The following is a 22,107-nucleotide window of genomic DNA, read 5'->3' as shown; positions in this document are numbered from 1 at the left end:
ATCTGTGGTATTGGGAGAGCTCTTTTCCGCAAAGCATTGTTTTCTTCTAAGGAGGAACCTCTCCAGTCAGTTTTAATTTGAGATCTCCAGCTGACGAATAGTTCTCATAGTTTGAAGGAGCCCTTTGTAATTGGGAGATGTGGAGCCAGTGTTCAAGGTCTTGAAGTTAGGGTGCTGTCTGGGTAGTGACCAGGTATGTTCCCTTCCAGTGAGATTCAAGGGCAGTCTTGTTCTTGGTGATTTCAGGTCAGAAGGTAGGAGAAAATTGGAAACATCAGTTTGGAGAGTTGTAGCCAGGTATTACAGGAAAACTAGAAAAATTTAGGGTCCAGTCCAGCTTACAGGTAGATAACAAAGCCTCAAAGACAATGAAAAGACCTGGAACTAATACCCACAAGGGTGTGGTATAATTTACCATTGAAACTTATTTTTCTTTGTATATTTACCCCCATTTCTATCAGAGGTAATAAAAAAGTAAGACTCATTTGTATGCAGAATAAGTCTATTTACTTTTACTGATTATTTCCGTGAGTGCAGTAAGAGTGAGAATTGACCATACAGATTATTTTTAATTAGCTTTGTACTCATAAGGAATCTTGAATTGGACTTTCAAAAAGTGTTGTGAATTGGACTTTCAAAAAACATTGTGAAGCTAAGAAGATAAGCCAAAGGCTTACCATCTGGTGTTGTCTAGAACACCTGTAGATTTGAGTGAATTCTTCTTTTTTTGAGGTCCCCAGAATATCCTGATGTTACTGGGGATGCCAGGAAGTGACCTTTCGTACTCACCTAGTAAGACCTGGGGGGTGCTTGGGTGGCTCAGTTGGTTAGGCTTCCTACTTCAATTCAGGTCATGATCTCGCAGTTTATGAGTTCGAGCCCCGTGTCAGGCTCTGTGCTGACAGCTCAGAGCCTGCTTTGGATTCTGTGTCTTCCTCTCTCTCTGCCCCTCCCCTGATCATGCTGTGTCTCTTTTTCAAAAATAAATAAACGTTAAAAAAAATTTTTTTTTTAAAAAGACTTGGAAACCTGCAATCAAGATACCACACAGTTTTTTCAGGGGGCTTTATTGATTCCATGAAGTCAACATTGGTTTCTTAAAAACGTTTGAACATTTCTGATTTAATGGACTTCATTCTCAAAGGTAACATTCCAGTCAAAGCCTTGGTAAAACAATGTTTCTAATTGTGTCCTGTTATAAGGGAAATAGATTTTTCTTGAACTTATGGAAATCACTATATTGCCATTAAAATAAGAGTAAGTTTCTAAATTCTGGAGGGGTCAAGTATGGAGGAAAAGTAAATGTTCATACTTTATCAAATTGCTTTACATCATAAGTAGCTTAAGAAGAAAGAGAGAAAGTTTTCCTTATGCTTGGAAAATCAAAACATTAAAGAGCTAGTAATGTTTCAAACAGAAAGTCCTAAAAAAATTATAATCATCCTTATCAATCACTTCATTCAGTCTCAGGTTATTCAAATTGAACCCACTTTTTCCATTAAGATTTTATGAAATTCTTACCATGTTTAATGGTATGATCTTAAAGTTATCAGAAACCTGTATTCTAGAGTACTTGTCAATCATTTCCATAAATTTTTCTGAAGATGAAGTAATTTTGCAAATGCATTTTACAAAAGACTTAGGAAAGTGGCTATGGTTAAAGATCTGATGAGAGTTTATTTGATAAGGAAATTTAGTTCTGTGACATCCAACATTTTAAGATAATTGAATAACGAGGGTAATGACAAGGTCTATGATCCTTAAACAATTTCTGGAATACTTATATCCGTATATGTATAATAGTGCTTCCCAACTCACTTAACATGGCAACTGAACATCGTTAATTTAATATCTCTTTTATAAGATGAGAGAGAAAAGAAATCTCAAATTCTTTGAGATTTCTAGGGACCTTCTGGGAAATATTAAAGTTAGTTTGAGGTCAGAAAGACTCCATTTAGAATTTAATTTGTTGGGGGGCGCCTGGGTGGCTCAGTCGGTTAAACGTCCAACTTTGGCTCAGGTCATGATCTCGCGGTTCGTGGGTTCGAGCCCCGCGTCGGGCTCTGTGCTGACAGCCAGCTCAGAGCCTGGAGACTGTTTCAGATACTGTGTCTCCCTCTCTCTCTGACCCTCTCCCTCAGACCCTCTCCTGCTCACACTGTCTCTCTCTCTCTCTCTCTCTCAGAAAAAAAAAAAAAAAAAAAGAATTTGATTTGTTGAGGGGTTGGCTCAGTTGGTTAAGCATCTGACTTCAGCTCAGGTCATGATCTCACCATTGTTGAGTTTGAGCCCTACATCAGGCTCTGTGCTGACAGCTCAGAGGCTAGAGCTTGCTCCAATTTCTGTGTCTCCATCTCTGTCTGCACATCCCCCCCTCCACTCTTTGTGTCTCTCTCTCTCAAAAATAAACATTTAAAAAAATAATTTCATTTGGGGAGTTGTCAATAGTGTTATAAAGGTTTTAACATTTGATTAAATATCATAAATGATTATGAAATAAGTAGTATTTCATAATATTTGTTTATTATCTGTTTAACCAAAGTGACCATAGATTTTATAGGCAAAGATAGAAGGTTACAAAACTTAGCTCTTTAACTATTGAGAAGAGTCTCTTCTTCCAAGTAATCAAAGATCTGAGAAAAACAGTATGAAGCACAGGAAATTAACCAGGCAAGACATAAAATCTTTGCTTTTCAGGTAGATTACCCAAAAGGTAAAGAAATACCTCTCATAATCTCTTACCAAGAGCAGACCAGTTGTTCAAGAAAATTTTGTCCTTTTAACAAAGAGAAAATTAAATTATAATTTTATGCTAGTGTATAAAACTCATTAAGACTCATTCTTTTAAAACTCGGAGAAATTCTTCCCAATTTTAGCTATCTTGACCACACATAAGTTTCTTTTTTTTTTTTTTTAATGTTTATTTATTTTTGAGAAAGAGAGAGCCCAAGCAGGGGAGGGGCAGAGAGAGAGAGGGACAGAGGATTCAAGCAGGCTCTGCATTGTCAGCACATAGCCTGATGCAGGGCTCGAACCCACCAACTGTAAGATCTTGGCCTGAACTAAAGTCAGTCACTTAACTGACTGAGCCACCTGGGCACCCCACACACATAAATTTCTATTTATTTTCAGTAAATTTTTATTTATTTAAGATTATCCTAGATCACATGAACTTGAAAACCATTTAGGTTAGTTTCTGTATTTTGAACACTTATATAAGCACTTATTTACCTTTATGCCAATTAAATAGAACTCTTTTATAAATTATTGGCAGTACTATTTGGAGGTAGAAAAAATACACATGTCTATATAACATACAAATACAGACATACGTAAACATACATACATATGCAGACTTATAGATAGCTTTTGTTTTAAAATTTTAGCTAGGGGACAGGTACAATAATACAAATCTCAGTAGTTTCTAAAAGAATATTGGGATCTAAGTTGTGTTTCTGGCAGATGAAATAAGATTACCTGCTCAGATGACTTAAGGTTTTTACTATTATTTGTAAAGAATTTTAACATTTTCCACTCACCTAGTTTCCAAATAGCTTTGTTTTTGTCCTGGTAAGAATATATTTCAGAGAGACAGCTTTTGATTCCTCCAGAAGGCCAGGTAGAACATTTACATATCAAAGGCACAGGGAGGGGCTGTAAGTTTTCTCCAAAAAGGAGTTTTGTTTACAACTGGACTCATCTTCTGCAATATCTACAAGCATTTTGAGTTGAAAATGGGAGGTTTGGGATTGATAAAAAGGATAGATGGGCTTTGAATTGCTTCTAGAGTTGGATTTCTGTTTTTGTAAAGATAAGATTTAAAAGACAAGGACATTGTTTTTAATTCCTCAAAAAAATTGGGTTGCAACCTCAGTGATATCATAGGGCTCACCCACTCGCCCAACTACAATATCTTTAGTTTGCTTCTTTAAATTTGGGAGATGTCCAAAATAGGGATTCCAAAGCATTCCGCTGTGCATTTTATCTTAGGGGAGAAGGCCTAAAACAAACATTTCTATCAGTATCTGAACATCAATTTCCAATTTGGCCTCTTTTGTCTCTACAGCTCATTCAAAATCTTTTCAGGTTTTGTACAGGAAAACAAAACATTCCCGGTAGTACTGAACTCTTTTAAAAAATTACTATTTTTCCCTTTTTCTTTTATAACACAGGTACCTATACTGTGACTTAAAACCAAAACTGATAAGCCTTTCATGATCTAACTGTAGACAGAGGTGTCCCCAAAGAGGATGGGAAAGATGTAACCCTCCCAACATCCAGAACCACTCCCAAAGATACCAAAGTGAAGAAAGTCTTAGATAATTCCTATGAGAGCTGGCAGCAATTGATAGGATACTCAGTGCATTTGGGTTGCTTCTGTCCAATCAAATTCTTGGAGTCCCCCAGCTTTATGGTTGAGCTGCCTGCACATACAAGAGTTGAGGATCTGCATACCCAGACAGGTGGAAAGTTAAACCAAATTCACAGGACACAAAAGAAGACAAAGAAGGTGTCAAGGACTGTTTTGGAGTAGGAAAGAATTGATAAATAATGAGTACCCTCAAAACAAATTCACAAGAGTATGAATTTGGAAAGGAAGGGACAATAGGAAATTTTACCTTCCTCTCTTGCCTGGTCACTAAGGACAAAAATCCAGAGAACTGATTTTGATAAGAATGCTCACCCTTCTCTGGCTTTTCCCAGCTTTCCCAGGATCTCATTTGCAGGCTCCAGAGTGAGTGGGGTGCCTTGGTATGTCCCATCCTGATCATCAAAAAATATAGAAGAAGAAAAATAATTTCTCTACCCTGGCTGAAACCCTTTTTGTCTAGGGTACCTCAGAAATGAAAATTTATCTAGGTGAAAGTTTCTACTCTGGTCACTGTAATTCAGGATTATCTTTGGTAAAGCTAGCACACTTGTTCAGAAAAATGTAGGTCTAGGCATGTAATCTTTATACATATAGTTTAAAGTCCCAGGTGCAAAAGTCCTCAGACTCTTTGGATTCAGAGGAAACCAGTTTTCTCTCTCTCCCTCTTTTTCCCCTTTAAACAAAATTTTATTTGCCTGAGGCCTCATACTGGACCCAGTCTCATTTTTTTTTTTGTTTTTTTTTCCCCTCTTTTTAAATTTTTATTTTTGAGAGACAGAGTGAGACACAGTGTGAGCAGAGGAGGGGTAGAGAGAAAGGGAGACACAGAATCCGAAGCAGGCTCCAGGCTCTGGACAAATGTTCAGCACAGAGCCTGATGTGGGACTTGAACCCACGAATTGCGAGATCATGACCTGGGCCAAAGTTGGACACTTACCCAACTGAGCCACCCAGGCACCCCCCACTCTCATTTTTTTGACCCAGTCTGGACAAAGGAATGCTCTAATGTAGTCTGAGAGGTCATAACATAAAAGCTATGGAACTCAAATATCCCAGAGGGACTTACTGAAGGAGAAAGCAGAGAGTGCATGGGCTCAGTGAATACTTAAGATGCGTTTATTGCTTTTTGCTCACAGGAAAGCTCGGTGGTCTTTCCTAGATTCCTCTTCTAACACTTGAGTTGTTAATAGATAAACTGAGACATGTTAAAACTTTTAAGAGTTTGAGCGGAAATTGATTAGAAGCAAGCAGCAATTCAATTTAATTGCTTTTATTAAAATCAGGAAGACTGGTTCATATTATACTGCAGTTGGGAAAATATAGCCTTTTAAAACTACTTAGGACAATTTTGAAGGCTTAACTATCCACAGTGTCTCATTTTACCCAAGCAATTTTCATTTTAATAATTTTTCTAGGCTTTGTTTACATGTTAATTTTTATGTAGTGGTAGTCATATAAATTGTAATGTGATTTTTACATGAAAATGCAGAGTTCCATCTTAGATGTTCTGTTTGTTTTCCTGCTGTCAGAATGTTAGGTCACATTAAATAATTTTTTGGTTCAGAAATACCTGTTTCATGTTTCTGTAGAGTGTTAGTAATTATTTTTATTGACCATTTAACCTTGTATTGTACTTATACTTGTTTAGTGCACATTTGGATTATTTCTAGAATTTCTTATGGATAACATTTCAATAGTATTTTTATACATAGTTTTTGCTTTTGTTGAATTATGTAATTGGTTTATTTCTTAGGAGTAAGTTATTAGATGAAAGCTTATGAACGAACATACTGTGTTTTGTCATGTTACTTTCCATGAGGTTTTCCTACTTTATAAATAACTCACTGTACTAGCTTTACTGTTAGGAGTCAGTATTGTTTAAAATTATTTTTGTTTTTGTTAATTTAGTTTTACATGGTATCTTACGACTTTAAAATTTTTTTATTCATTCATTCATTCATTCATTCAATCCTCAAGTTAGTTAACATACAGTGTAGTCTTGGCTTCTGAAGTAGAATCCAGTGATTCATCTCTTACATATGACACCCAATGCTCATCCTGAAAAGTGCCACCCTTAATGCCCATCACCCATTTAACCTACCTTCCCACCCCAGCACCCCTCAGTTTGTTTTCTGTATTTAAGAGTCTCTTAAGGTTTGCTTCCCTCTGTGTTTTTATATTATTTTTCCTTCCCTTCCCCTATGTTCATCTATTAAGTTTCTCAAATTCCACATGAGTGAAATCTTAAGATTATCTTTCTCTGACTAACTTGTTTCGCTTTGCATAATACCTTCCAGTTCCATTCACGTTGTTGCCATTCTTTTTCATTGCTGAGTAGTATTCCTCTGTGCGTGTGTGTGCGTGCGCGCACGCGCGCATGTGTGTGTGTACATATATATACATACCTCATCTTGTATAAAAGTTATTTAATTCTTCTATAAATGTTACTTTATATGTAAATGTTATTCTATAAATGTGATTTTATACATGTTATGTGTTCTTCTGTAAATGTTATTTTATCTAATTCTTACAGCACTGAGAGCTTGATATTTCCCTATTTTGCAGATGAAGAAACTGAGAAGATTTAATCAGCCTTTTCTAAGTTACACGAAGTTGTGCATAAAAGCATTATTATTGAATTGGTCAGTTTCTTCATGGCTGAGAAATATTACCCATAATCTGCACACTTTGAATCTAAAAACTTATGTCATTTAGTTGTAAGAAATCTTTGTATATAATTTATTGGATAATTTCCTTCACACCATTTTTTTTCTTTTCCAATTTTAGAAATCAGGGTTAAGCTTTTTTGCCAGATTCCTTTCATTTTCTTAGTCTTATTTTTCTCTAATTTTTTAATATCTTTTTTCCACCAACTTTCTGAAAATTTTCTCAGCTGTTCTGTTTTGAATATTCTATTTGTGTTATTTAATTAATTTCTGTGGGGTTCTTATTTTTTATTTTTTTTAAAATATTTTTATTTATTTCTAGGAGAGAGAGAGACAGCGTGAGCAGGGGAGGGTCAGAGAGAGAGGGAGTCACAGACTCTGAAACAGGCTCCAGGCTCTGAACTGGCAGTCAGCACAGAGCCCGATGCGGGGCTTGAACCCATGAACCGCGAGATCATGACCTAAGCGAAAGTCGGACGCTTAACCAACTAAGCCACCCAGGCGCCCCTTATTTGTTCTTTAATGTTCCTTTTAAACAAAAGGAGGAGTTAGTATTTGTTACATAAGCAGTTTCTTTTGTATTTCTGAAAATGTTAATAATAGGCCATTTCTTGGATTTAATAAAATTTCCTGAATTTTCTACGTTTTAAAAAATTTTTGTAATGTTTATTTTTGAGAGAGAGTGAGAGAGCGAGCATGAGTGTGGGAGGGGCAGAGAGAGAGAAAGAGGGAGACACAGAATCCGAAGTAGGCTAAATAGGCTTTGAGCTGTCAGCACATAGCCTGATATGAGACTTGAATTCATGAACCACAAGATCATGACTTGAGCTGAAGTGGGATACTTAACTACACCTAGGCACCCCCTGAATTTTCTATTTTTTGAATTTCTTTTTTATTCTCTGTTTATTTTGGTCTCTGTCTTTGATGTCAGATGCTTTCCTCAAATATTTGATGCCTCTTNGGGGGGGGGGGCGCCTGGGTGGCTCAGTTGGTTAAGCATCCAACTCTTGATTTTGCTTTAGGTCATGATCTAATGGTTGTAAGATCGATCCCTACACTGGACTCTGTGCTAAGAATGGAGCCTGCTTGAGATTCTCTCTTTCCCTCCCTCTCTGCCTCTCCCCTACTCACTCATGAATGCTCTCCCTCTTTATCTCAAAATAAATAAAAGGAAAACAACTTCAAAAATTTTCTGAAATATATTCTTCAATTTCTTTTTTTTTTTTTTAATTGAGAGAGAGAAGGTGTATGCAGGTGCAAGCAGGGGTGGGGCAGAGGGGAGGGAGAGAGAGAATATTAAGCACATTCCACACTGAGCATCGAGCCAACTTGAAGCACAGTCCCACAACTTCACAAGTATGAGATCATGACCTAGGCTGAAATCAGGAGTTGGATGATTAACCAACTGAGCCACCCTAGCATTCTAACTTCTGTAATTTCAAGGCGAAATTTGGATTAGCAGTTTGATTTTCCTGCTAAGTTTACCTACCAAGTGAGACTGTTTCAAAAACCAGAGCTAAAATTTCAGTACAGAAAATCATAGATGTGATCTATAGGCCTCCACTAGACTGTAAACATAGTGTGAACAAGTGTTTTAACATGGTATTAAGCTATGTGGACCTTTAGTAAATAGTTGATCAGTTATTAATTCTGAATAAAGTATATGAAGTACATGACCAAGAAAGATCATAAAAAGCCAAGTGGAGAATTTTCAGTATATTCTTAACTTTTTAACCTAAGAAAAACTTTACTAAGAATTTTCAGACATACAAAAAGGTAAATAAGTTGCTGACAATGAAGTTTCAAGACTTGATTTCATTAAGGAAAGAAGTAGGTTCTGTAATACTGCTCTGAAAATGCTGGGAAGTTGGCTAGGTTTGCATACTAACTAAGTGTACCTCCTAACACGTGATTAAAATTCCCGTCTGAGCACAGAGACCAATTGCTTTCCATCAAAGACCTTCCCAGTTGCTTAAGACTGCTTTGAAATTGTGGATGTTTAATCTTCAGTTGATATGGGTATTCTATTACATGCTGTGTGAATATATTTAACCAGATTCCATACTTACTATAACATGTACTTTTATTTTTTCTCATTCCCATTTTGCTCTCTATCTCCAGATTTGGGCTTGGTTACTTGTCCAACTCTCTGCCCCTTATGGAACATTAGAGCAGCCAGTAAACTGTGAAGTTCCTTGTAGAGTGTCTGTTAATAGTTGCAAAGTGATTCAGCTTTAGAATATGGCTGGAGGTGCTCCAGGTGATGAGTCTGTCATTGGCCAAATTTTTGTCTTATGAAACCAAATTAGTTCTTGTTGTTTAATGTGTAAATTTGTTAAATTAGCTTGCAGAATATGGCAGTAATGCCCAACCGAAGCACCGGTCAGTTGCATATTAAACCTCTTAATGGGAAATATGAATTTGTCTTTAAAATATTACTTGATTTAACTTCTGTTTTTAGCTGTTTCAAATTAAACAAAGTTGGACTTTGTGTACAAAGGCACCAGCAATTTCTCAAGTCTTAGAGACATCAGATAAAGAGACTTTATTACACAGATGGTAACAAATAGGACTAATTACACAGATTTGTGAGGAATGAATTTGTCTGTCTACTTTATAGCTCATTTTTTTCTGCAGCTTCCTTTTATTGATAATTTTCAATTGCTGAATAATTGTGTAAGTTGAGAAATTCTAAATGAGTATAACTTTTCTCTTTTTTTTTTTTTCCTGTAATAGGAGCCAGACATAGTCAACAGTGGTTTATAACTTTGCTGTCAAGTTGAAATATTTTCCTTTCTCCTCAATGAAAAGTAGTAGCCTCTTTCTCCTTTCTTATTTTTAGTTTTGACTTTAACCTTTCTGACTTTTCCATAGCTAGCACCTTATTTACTTTGTGGTATTCTTTTTTTTCCTTTGTTCAAATATAACCTGGATTTTTATTATAAGTGGAAATGAGTCCAATTAGCTATTAGTTGATAAAGTCTGATAAAAGGAGTTTTGCTTTAAAATGCAGCTGGCCTAAACTGCAAAGACAATAAAACCTCCAGTATGTTGGGATGTCTGTGTGGCTCAGTTGGTTGAGTGTCCAACTCTTGGCTTTGGCTCATGACATGATCTCACCGTTTTGTGGGTTCAAGCATCACATTGGGCTCTGTGCTGGCAGCGTAAAGCCTGATTGGAATTCCCTCTCTCCCTCTCTCTCTCTCTCTGCCCCTTCCGCACTTGGGCTATCACTGTCTCTCTCAAAATAAATAAATAAAACTTAAAAAAAAATGTCAAAACAAAACCCACAAAGTCTTGCATGTTTATCCTCTGTAGCAGTGCTGCTTTAAAACATTTTTTATTGAGTTATAATTGATTTATAACATTATATTGGCTTTAAGTGTACAGCATAATGATTCACCATTTGTATACATTATGTATTGATCACCACAGTAAATCTAATTACCATCTGTCACCATGTATATTATAATGTTTAGGATTTACTATCTTGACAACTTTCATGAATGCTCTACAATATTGTTGACGATAGTGTACATTACATCCCAATACTTATTTTATAACTCAAATTTTGTACCTCTTGACCTCCTTCATCTGTTTCACCTACTTCCCAGCCAATATTCTGTATTTCTATGATTTTTGTCTTACTTTGTTCATTTTTTAAAGATTTCACTTATAAGTGAAATTATGGTATTTGTCTTTCACTGTTTGAAATATTTCACTTAGTGTAATTCCTTCAAGTTCCATCCATGTTACAAATGGCAAGATTTAATTTTTTTTTTTTTTAAATATTTCATTTATTTTTGAGAGAGAGATAGAGACAGCATGAGCAGGGGAGGATCAGAGAGAGAGNCCCCCCCCCCCCCCATATCTTCTTTATTGACTCATCCATTAGTGGACACTTACGTTGTTTCTACATCTTGGCTATTGTAAATAATGATGTGGTGAACAGAGAGTTACATATATCTTTTTGAATTAGTGTTTTAACTCTTATTAGATAAATACCCAAAAGTGGAAGTACTGGATTGTGTGTTAGTTCTATTTTTAATTTTTTGATGAACCTCCATTCTATTTTTTTTTTAATGTTTATTTTGGGGGAGAGAGAGCAAGCGAGCAAGCAAGTCAGGAGGGGCAGAGAGAAAGAGAATCCCAAGTGGGCTCCACATGGTCAGTGCAGAACCTGACATGGGGTATGATCCCATGAACTGTGAGATTATGACCTGAGCCAAAACCAAGAGTCAGATGCTTAACCGAATGAGCCACCCAGACGCCCCTCCATATTATTTTCCATAGTGGCTGTACCAAGTTAAAAATCCCGCTAATACTGCATGAGTGTCCCCTTTTCTTCACATTCTTGACAATACTAGTTATTTCTTGTCTTAAATAGCCATTCTGACAGAAATAAGGTAATACTTCATGGATTGGATTTGCATTTCCCTCCTGCTTAGTGATATTGACCATATTTTCATGTGCCTATTGTTCACTGTATGTTTTCTTTGGGAAAAATATCTATTAGGTCCTCGGCTCATTTTTTTTTAAATGTTTATTTCTGAGAGAGAGAGAGAGAGAGAGACAGCATGAGCAGCGGAGGGTCAGAGAGAGAGGGAGACACAGACTCTGAAGCAGGCTCCAGGCTCTGAGCTAGCTGTAAGCACAGAGCCCGATGCGGGGCTTGAACCCACAAGCCGTGAGATCATGACCTGAGCTGAAGTTGGACGCTTACTGACTGAGCCACACAGGTGTCCCCATTTTGAGTTAATTTTTGTGTATGGTGTAAGATAGTGGTCTAGTTTCACTCTTTTGCAAGTGCCTGTCCAATATTCATAGCACCATTTATTGAAGAGATTGTCTTTTTCCCTCTATGTATTCTTGCCTTCTCGGTCATAAATTAATTGACCGTCTATGCATGAGTTTATTTATGGCTTCTCTATTCTGTTCTGTTGATTTCTGTATCTGTTTTTATGCAAGTACCATTCTGCTTTGATTACTAAACTTTGTAATATAATTTGAAATCAAGGAACATGATGCCTTCAGATTTGTGCTTTCTTAAATTGCCTTGGCTAGTCTGTTGTGGTTCTATGTAAATTTTTAGCATTATTTGTTCTAGTTCTTTTTTTTTTAAGGGTATTTTATTTTGAGAGAGAATGAGCATGATGAGTTGGGGAAGGGCAGAGAAAGAGAGAGAATCCAAAGCGGGCCCCGAGCTGTTAGTACAGAGCCCAATGCGGGACTTAGTCTCATGAACCATGAGATGACCTGAGCCGAAATCAAGTCGGACTAACCAGTGGGTAACCCAAGTGCCCCTTGTTTTTTCTGCTTCTGTGAAAAATGCCATTGGTATTTTAATGGGCATTGCATTGAATCTGTATATATTTTTGGGTAATGTGGACATTTTAACAATATTCTTCTAATCCATGAACACAGACTATCTTTCCATTTCTTTGGATCTTCTTTAATTTCTTTCATCAGTGACTTACATTTTTCATTGTACACGTCTTTCACCTTCGTTAAATTTATTCCTAGTTATTATTACTGTTTTTTAATGTTCATTTATTTTTGAGAGAGGAAGAGAGAGAGGGAAGAAAGGACAGAGAGAGAGGACAGAGGATCCAAAGGGGTCTGTGCTGACAGTAGCAAGCCCAATATGGGGTACACCTCCTTGAGATCATGACCTGAGCTGAAGTTGGGTGCTCAACTGACTGAGCCACTCAGGCACCGCTTCCTAGTTATTATTTTTTTTTTTTGCAGTTGTAAGTGTGATTGTTTTCTTCATTTCTCTTTCTGATATTTTGTTGTTAGTGTGTAGATACACAACTAATTTTTGTATGTTGATTTTGTACTCTGATACTTTATTGAATATGGATCTAACATGGATTTAGGATTTTTTTAAATATAAAATTATGTCTTACACAAATAGTAACCATTTTACTTCTTCCATTTCAATTAAATGTCATTTGTGTGTGGGCTTTTTTGTTTGTTTGTTTGTTTTTTGCCTAATTGCTCTGGTAAGGACTTCTAATACTATGTTGAATAAAAGTGGAGAAAGGGCATCCTTTTCTTGTTTCTTATATTAGAGAAAAAGCTTCTAGCTTTTCACTCTTGAGTATGGTGTTAGTTGTGAGCTTGTATTGTGTTGAGGTACACATTCTCTCATTACCCACTCTGTTGAGAGTTTATTATAAATACATAATGAATTTTGTCAAATGCTTTTTTGGTACCAATTGATGACAATATGATTTTGATTCTTCATTCTGTTAATGTGTCGTATCATGTTGATTGATTTCTGAATATTGTACCATTTTTGCACTCCAGGAGTAAATCCCAGTTGATCATGGTGTATGATTTTATTAATGTATTGTTGAGTTTGGTTTGCTAATATATTTTTGTTGATTTTTGCATCTGTTTTCAGCAGGGATATTGACCTATAGTTTTCTGTTTTGTGATGTCCTTGTCTGGTTTTGGTATTAGAATAATGCTGGCCTTGTAAAATGAATATTGAAGTGTTCCCTCCTCTTCAGTTTTTTGGAAGAGTTTGAGAAGGATACATATTTAATCGTTGAATGGTAGAATTCACTTGTGAAGCCATCTGGTCCTAAAGTTTTGTTTGTTTGGGAGTTTTTTGTCCTTAGTAGTAATCAGTCTTTTTAGATTTTCTATTTTTTCCTCATTCAGTCGTAGAAGATTGTATGATTTTAGTAATTTACTTTTTTATTTTTTTAGGTTGTCCAGTTTGTTGTCATATAATTATAGCAATCTCTTATGTTCCTTTATATTTCTGTGGTATGTATTGTAACTTCTCTACTTTCAAATCCAATTTTGAGACTTCTCTCCTTTTTTTCCTTTGGTGAGTCTAGATAAAAGTTTGTCAATTTTGCATATCTTTTCAAAGAACAAGCTCTTAATGTCATTGATCTTTTCTATTGCTTTTTTAGCCTTTATTTCAGCTCTGATCTTTATTTTTTACCTTCTACTAGCTTTGGGCTTTATTTTTTCTTTTTCTAATTCTTTAGGTGAAAAATGCAAATTGAGATTATTCTTGTTTCTTTTTTTTTAAAATAGTTTATTGTCAAGTTAGTTTCCATATCACACACAGTGCTCATCCCCACAAGTGCCCTCCTCCANCAGTTTCCTTCATAAGTTTTTTATAGTTTTCATCATACAGATCTCTTATATGTTTGGTTAGGTTTATTCCTAGGTATTTTATGTTTTTTTATGCAATTGTGAATGGGATCAGTTTCTTGATTTCTCTTTCTGTTGCTTCATTATTGGTGTGTAAAAGTGCACCCAATTTCTGTACGTTGATTTCATACCCTGTAACTTTGCTGAATTCATGGATCAGTTCTAGTAGGCTTCTGGTGGAGTCTCTTGGGTTTTCTATGTAGAGTATCATGTCGGCTGTGAAAAATGAAAGTTTGACTACTACTTTGCCAATTCTGATGCCTTTTATTTCCTTTTGTTGTATGATGGCTGATGCTAGGACTTCCAGCACTGTGTTAAACGCAGTGGTGAGAGTGGACATCCCTGTCGTGTTCCTGATTTCAGGGGGAAAGCTCTCAGTGTTTCCCTGTTGAGGATGATGTTATCTGAGGACTTCTCATAGATGGCTTTTATGATGTTTAAGGAAGTTCCTTCTATCCTGACTTTCTCGAGGGTCTTTATTACAAAGGGATGCTGTATTTTGTCAAATACTTTTTCTGCATTTATCGACAGGATCATATGGTTTCTACCTTTTCTTTTGTTGATGTGATGTATCATATTGATTGATTTGCGAATATTGAACCAGCCCTGTAACCCAGGGATGCATCCCACGGATCATGGTGGATAATTCTTTTTATGTGCTGTAGAATTCGATTTACAAGTATCTTGTTGAGGATTTTTGCATCCGCATTCATCAAGGATATTGGCCTGTAGTTCTCTTTTTTTGCTGTGTCTCTGTCTGGCTTGGGAATCAAAGTGATGCTGGCTTTGTAGAATGTGTCTGGAAGTTTTCCTTTGATTTCTATTTTTTGAATAGCTTGAGAAGAATGGATATTAAGTCTGTTTTAAATGTCTGGTAGAATTCCCCAGGAAAGCCACAGGTCCAGGGCTCTTATTTGTTGGGAGATTTTTGATAACTGATTCAATTTCCTCACTTGTCATGGGTGTGTTCAGGTTTTCTATCTCTTCCAGTGTGAATTTTGGTAGTGAGTGTGTGTTTAGGGATTTGTCCATTTCTTCTAAGTTGTCCGTTTTGTTGGCATATAGCTTTTCATAGCATTCCCTGATAATTGCTTGTATTTCTGAGGGGTTGGTTGTAATAAGTACATTTTTAAAATAAATTTTTTAAATGTTTTATTTATTTCTGAGAGAGGGAGACAACGTGAGCAGGGGAGGGTCAGAGAGAGAGAGACACACACAGAATCTTAAGCAGGCTCCAGGCTCTGAGCCAGCTGTCAGCACAGAGCCTCATGCTGGGCTTGAACCCAAGAACCGTGAGATCATGACCTGAGCCGAAGTAGGACGCTTAACCAACTAAGCCACCCAGGCGCCCCAGTAATAAGTCCATTTCATTAATGATTTTGTCTATTTGAGTGCTCTCTCTTTTCTTTTTGAGAAGCCTGGCTAGAGGTTTGTCAATTTTGTTTATTTTTTCAAAAAACCTGCTCTTGGTTTCATTGATCTGTTCAACTGTGGTTTTGTTGTTGTTTCCATATTGTTCATTTCTGCCCTGATTTTTATTATTTCTCTTCTCCTACTGGGTTTTGGGTGCTCCTGTTGCTCTCCCTCTAGTTCCTTTAGGTGCACTGTTAGATTTTGTACTTGCGCTTTTTCTTATTCCTTGAAATAGGCCTGGAGTGCATGTACTTTCCTCTTAGGACTGCCTTTGACACATCCCATAGAGTTTGGATTGTTATCTTTTCATTTTCATTTGTTTCCATATATTTTTAAATTTTTTCTCTAATTGCCTGATTGGCCTATTCGTTCTTTAGTAGGGTGTCCTTTAACCTCTATATTTTTGGAGGTTTTCCAGACTTCTTCCTGTGATTGATTTCAAGTTTCATAGCATTGTGATCTGACAGTGTGCATGGTATGATCTCAATTCTTTTGTATTTATTGAGGGCTGCTTTATGTCCCAGTATGTGATCTATCTTGGAGAATATGCCTTGCACATTTGAGAAGAAAGTGAATTCCATGGCCTCAGGATGTAGAGTTCTAAATATATCTGCCAGATCCATCTGGTCCAATGTGTCATTCAAGTCCATTGTTTCTTTAGTGATTTTCTGTCTAGTTGATCTATCCATTGCTGTAATTGGAGTATTAAAGTCCCCTGCTATTAGCACATTCTTATCCATAAGATTGTTTCTATTTGTGATTAATTGTTTTATATATTTAGGGCCTCCTGTATTCATTGCATAGACATGTATAATTGTTAGCTCTTCCTGATGGATAGACCCTGAAATTATTATATAATGCCTTTCTTCATCCCTTGTTACTGTCTTTACTTTAAAGTCCAGTTTGTCTGATGTAAGTATAGCTACTCCAGCTTTCTTTTGACTTCCAGTAGCATGATAGATATTTCTCCATCCCCTTACTTTCAATCTTGAAGGTGTGCTTTAGTCTAAAATGAGTTTCTTGTAGACAGCAAATAGATGGATTTTTTAAAATCCATTCTTCTTCCGTACATCTTTTGATTGGGGCATGTAGTCCATTTACATTCAGTGTTATTATTGAAAAATATGGGTTGACAGTCATCGTGTCCTTTGTGGGATTCATGCTTGTGGTGATGTCTCTGGTATCTTGCTTTCCTTACAACATTTCCCTCATAGAATTCCCCTTAGGATTTCTTGTAGCGGTGGTTTAGTGGTGACGAATTCTTTCAATTTTTGTTTATTCGAGAAGACTTTTATCTCTCCTTCTATTCTGAATGACAGGCTTGCTGGATAGAGGATTCTTGGCTGCATATTTTTTCTGTTCATCACATTGAAGATTTCCTGCCATTCCTTTCTGGCCTGCAAGTTGCAGTAGATAGGTCTGTAACCACTCTGAGAGGTTTCCCTTTGTATGTTAGGGCCCTTTTCTCCCTAGCTGCTTTAAGAATTCTCTCTTTGTCCTTATAGTTTGCCAGTTTCACTACGTTATGTTGTGCAGACGATCGATTCAAGTTACATCTGAGGGGAGTTCTCTGTGCCTCTTGAATTTCAACGTCTGTTTCCTTCTCCAGATTGGGGAAGTTCTCTGCTATAATTTGTTCAAGGACTCCTTCAGCACCTTTCCCTCTCTCTTCCTCTTCTGGAATTCCTATGATACAGATATTGTTCCGTTTGATTGTATCACTGAGCTCTCAAACTCTCCTTTCGTGTTCCTGTATCAGTTTATGTCTCATTTTCTCAGCTTCCTCTTTTTCTATAATTGTGGCTTCTAAATCACTTATTCTCCTTTCTGCCTCTTCAATCCGTGCATTGGATGCCTCCATTTTATTTTGCATCTCATTTATAGCATTTTTAATTCATCACAACTACTTTTAAGCTGCATAATCTTTGTAGCAATAGTTTCTCTGATGTCTTCCTTGCCTTTTTCAAGCCCAGAGAGTGACTATTGTTCTAAATTCTTGTTCAGTCATGTGACTTTTATCTGTTTTGAGCAGTTCTTTAGCTGTCATTTTTTCCTGGAATTTCTTTAGAGTTCTTCCGTTTCATCATTTTGGTTAGCTTTCTGTCTCTTGTTAGTTTTACAAGCCTGTTATGCACTCTGCACCTGTGAGTACTGCTGTATTAAAGAAGGCCTTTTGACTGTCCAGGGCCTGTGTGTTCAGGAAGTGTTCTTTGAATGGTGTTTCTTGGTCTCTCTTGTTGAGACTTTGATTATTTCCCTATTCGTAGTGGTATTTGGGACTCTCCACCGTGTGTACTTTGGCTTGTTTCTTGAGGTAGCCCTGGAAAAGAAAACAGACAGACAAACACAAAGGGAACAAAGGCACATAGACACACAGACAAATTCAACAAACACACAAACTGAAAGAGAAAAAGAAAAAAAGGAAGAAAAAAAAAGAAGGAGGAAAGACAAATAATGAAAATAAAAATAAAAAAGAAGAAAAGAAAAGAAAAACGAAAAAACCCAAAGGACAAAGGACAGTCTAAAAGCATAAAGCCAGGATTCCCAGTTAGAAATAAAGGGTCAGGTGTATGCAGTGCTGATGGAAGAGCATATACAAAGAGAGAAATCACAGGGTGGGGAGGAAGCGAAATTGGAAGAGAAATGACCAGGCAGAGAGACTAAGAGCCTTAATTCAGAGAGAGAAAGAGGAGAATATGGTTAGAGGCAAGAAGAAAGAAACGAAGAAAATGTTACTCAGAGAAACTATATAGTCTGATTACTCCAGAGACAGAGATAAAAAGGTAGCAGTGGAGGTGTAGAATATACATCTAGAGAATGGATTAAATGTGACTGTTTAAGCAAACCAGTGACCAGGGTGCACAGTCCAGCAGAGTGGAGGATTACGAGTGAGACAAGGGAAAATATATCTAAATAGAAAGAATTGACCTAGAATTAATCAATGTGCTTCCATGTTGGTCTTGCCCCGGGCTCCAGTAAAAAAACAAAACAAAACAAAAAGCAGCTTTCTAGGGGGGATGGGCGTGGTTTGGTGTAGGCAGGTCTTAGCCTCCACTGTGTCCTGTCCTGTGAACGAGTCCCTGAAGTCCTGCCTTGGTGGTTGTGGGGAGAAAAATGGCGGCCCCCCTGTCTGTTCTCGAACCAAACATTGCAACTCACTGTTTTGGGTCCGATTTCCCTGTGCCGTGGTCATACCAAGGTGGGCTGTGCTCTATATCCCAAGCTAGGCCACGTTTCCAGATTAGTCTGTGCACCCCATTGATTTCGCTTGAAACATAAATCTGCAGGCTGAGTCCCTCTGAGCAGTTTCAAGCCTCTCCTCCCCACTTGGAATCGAGCTGAGCCAGAAGAGCGGCAGTGTGGCGTCAGGCATGCCGCTTCTCCTCCAGGTGGAGCTGGCGAGCAGAGGAGCAGTTTCTCCCAGCGTCACCTGGGACCAGTGTATCCTGCCCAGGGTCAGCTGGATCGCAGGAAACCGGATCCCTCTGTGTCCCGAGCCGAGGTTTTTCTCTTCTCCAGGGACAGGGACAGTTTCTTGACCAGTTTCAGCCACTCTTTCTTTTCCTCTAGACTCACTACGGCTCCCCGCAAAGGGTGCTCCCTCCCCTCCCTCTGTGTCTGTGGTCTTGGCCCGATTTTATCTTCCCCAGTTCACACTCACGCTGTAAGGTTTTCTCAGTGGACTCTGTCTCCTTTTCCTCCCAAACTCCTGGATTCTGTAAGGGTTCTTATGGCTTCAGGCCTTCTCCATTTGAGAGATGGGGATGAGTGAAATGTACCGAGCTCCCTAATTCTCTACCATCTTGCCTCTCCCCGATATATTTCTTGTTTCTTGATGTAGGCCTATATTACTATTAGCTTCCCTTTTAGAATTGTTCTTGCTGCATCCCATAGATTTTGATGTGTTGTATTTTTATTTGTCTTTACAGTTTTTTTCCCTTTGGTTTCTTTTTTTATCCAATAGTTGTTTAGTAGCGTGTTGTTTAATCTCCACATATCTGTGATTTTTCCAGTTTCCTTTTTGTAATTGATTTCAAGTTTCATTACAACCTTTCTGGTTGGAAAAATGCTTGATATGATCTCAGTTGTCTTAAATTTTTTGTGATTTCTATTATGGTCTAACATGTGTTCTCTCCTGGAAAATGTTCCATGTGCAGTAGAGAAGAAAGTGTTCTGCTGGTTTTATTTTATTTTTTTAATTTTATTTATTTATTTAAAATAGGCTGGGCTTGAATTCATGACCCTGAGATCAAGAGTCACATGCTCCACCAACTGAGCCCACCAGGCGCCCCCTGTTCTGCTGCTTTTAGATGGAATGTTCAATATATTTCTATTAAGTCCATCTGGTCTAGTGTGTCATTTAAGGCTGTTGTTCCCTTATTGATTTACTTTTAGCCTGGATGATCTATCGGTTGTTATGAGTATGCTGCTAAAGTCCTCTGCAGTTATTGTATTGCTGTTAGTTAATTTGTCCTTTTAGGTCTGTTAATGTTTGCATTATTTATTTTAGTGCTTTTATGTTGGGTTCATATATATTTGCAAATGTTATAACTTCTTGTTGAATTTATCGTTATGTAACGCACTTTTTTTCTTTTAAAGTCTATTTTGTCTCATATGAGTGTACCGTACACCACCTTTTTAATTCTGTTTGCATAGAGTATTTTTTCCATCCCTTCTCTTTTTGTCTGTATGTGACCTTAACATCTGAAGTAAGTCTCTTTTAGGCAGCATATAAGAGTCTTGTTTTTTAATCCATTTGGTCACTCTATGTCTTTTGAGTGGCAAATTTAGCTTGTTTACACTTAAAATAATTATTCATAGGTATGTACTCATTGCCAACTTTTAATTGTTTTCTGGTTCATTTTGTAGTTTCTCTCTGTTCCTTTCTTCTTATGCTTTCTTCCCTTGTGGTTTGATGAGTTTCTTTCTTTCTTTTTTTTAATGTTGATTTTGAGAGAGAGAGAGAGAGAAAGAGCATGTAAGTGGGGGAGGGGCATAGAGAGAGGAAGAGAAAGAATCCCATGCAGGCTCCATGCTGTCAGCACAGAGCCTAACGAGGGCTTAATGCCACAAACTGTGAAATCATGACCTGAGCTGAAATCAAGAGTCGGATGCCCAACCACCTAAGCCATCCAGTACCCCTTGGTGACTTCCTTTAATTTGTAGATTCTGTTCTCATTTTCTTTTGTGTATTTACTATAGGTTTTGGTTTATGGTTACCATGAGGCTAATGTATATAATATTAAGTTGATGACAACTTAAATTTGAATTCATTCCAAAGCTTTAGATTTTTATTCCCCTCATCCTTCATCTCTATTTTGTTTTTGGTGTCACATTTTACAACCTTTTATTTTATGTACTCCTTACTAATTACTGTAGTTCTAGTTAAATTTATTACTTTTGTCTTTTTAACTGCCATACTAGCTTTATATGTGATTAATCCAGTACCTTTACTGGATATTTACCTTTACCAGTAAGATTTTTACTTTCATGTATTGTCTTTTATTAATTAGTACCATTTCTTTTAAGCTTAAAGAAGTTCTTTAACGTTTCTTGTAAAGCTGGATTAGTGGTGATGAACTGCTTTAGCTTTTGCTTGTCTGGAAAGTTCTTTATCTCTTCTTCAATTCTGAATGATAACCTTGCCCGATAGAGTGTACTTGGTTGGAAGCTTTTTCTTTCAGTATTTTGTATATGTCCTGCCATTCCCTTTGGCTTACAAAGTTTCTGCTCAAAAATCTGCTTATAGTCTTATTGGGGGAAGGGATCTCATGTATGTAACTTCCTAATTTTCTTTAGCTGCTTTTTAAGAAATCTCTTTTTATTTTCAACTTTAATTGTAATATGTCTTAGTGTGGATCTCATTTGGCACTTTCTGGGCTTCCTGGCCCTGGATGTCTGTTTCTTTCACCAGGTTAGGGAAGTTCAACCATTCTTTCCTTCTTTCTTTTTTTTAATGTTTTTATTATTTTTTATTTATTTTATTTTTTATTATTTATTTATTAGAAAAATTTTTATGTTTTATTTATTTTTGAGAGAGACAGCACAAGCAGGGAAGGGGCAGAGGGAAGGAGACACAGAATCTGAAGACAGGCTCTAGGCTTCGAGCTAGCTGTCAGCACAGAGCCTGACATGTGGCTCGAACCTGTCAACCATGGGATCATGACCTGAGCCAAAGTCCAATACTTAACTGACGGAGCCACCCAGGTCCCCCTATGTTTTTATTATTTACTTTTGAGAGAAAGAGAGAGAGAGGGTAAGAGAGAGGGAGAGACAAAAAGTTTGAGCAGGGCAGGGACAGAGAGAGGGGGAAACACAGAATCTGAAGCAGGCTCCAGGCTCTGAATTGTCAGCAGAGCCCTATGCAGGGCTTGAACTCATGAACTGCAACATCATGATCTGAGTTAAAGATGGATGCTCAACTGACTGAACCAATCAGGTGCCCCAACCATTATTTTTTCATACAAGTTTTCTGCC

The 22,107-nt window shown here is 37.1% G+C and overlaps 1 protein-coding gene across 2 annotated transcripts in view; it reads left to right on the top strand.

Moving 5' to 3' along the window:
* The window catches only part of COMMD1 (copper metabolism domain containing 1), a 196,881-nt gene that overhangs the window by 47,722 nt on the left and 127,052 nt on the right, over positions 1-22,107 (top strand). The window lies entirely within an intron of this gene.

This window comes from Crocuta crocuta, unplaced genomic scaffold, assembly GCF_008692635.1.
Source record: "Crocuta crocuta isolate KB4526 unplaced genomic scaffold, BGI_CrCroc_1.0 scaffold113, whole genome shotgun sequence".
In the NCBI taxonomy this organism is placed as follows: Eukaryota; Metazoa; Chordata; class Mammalia; order Carnivora; family Hyaenidae; genus Crocuta; species Crocuta crocuta.
This window is presented reverse-complemented; position numbering and strand designations above follow the sequence as displayed.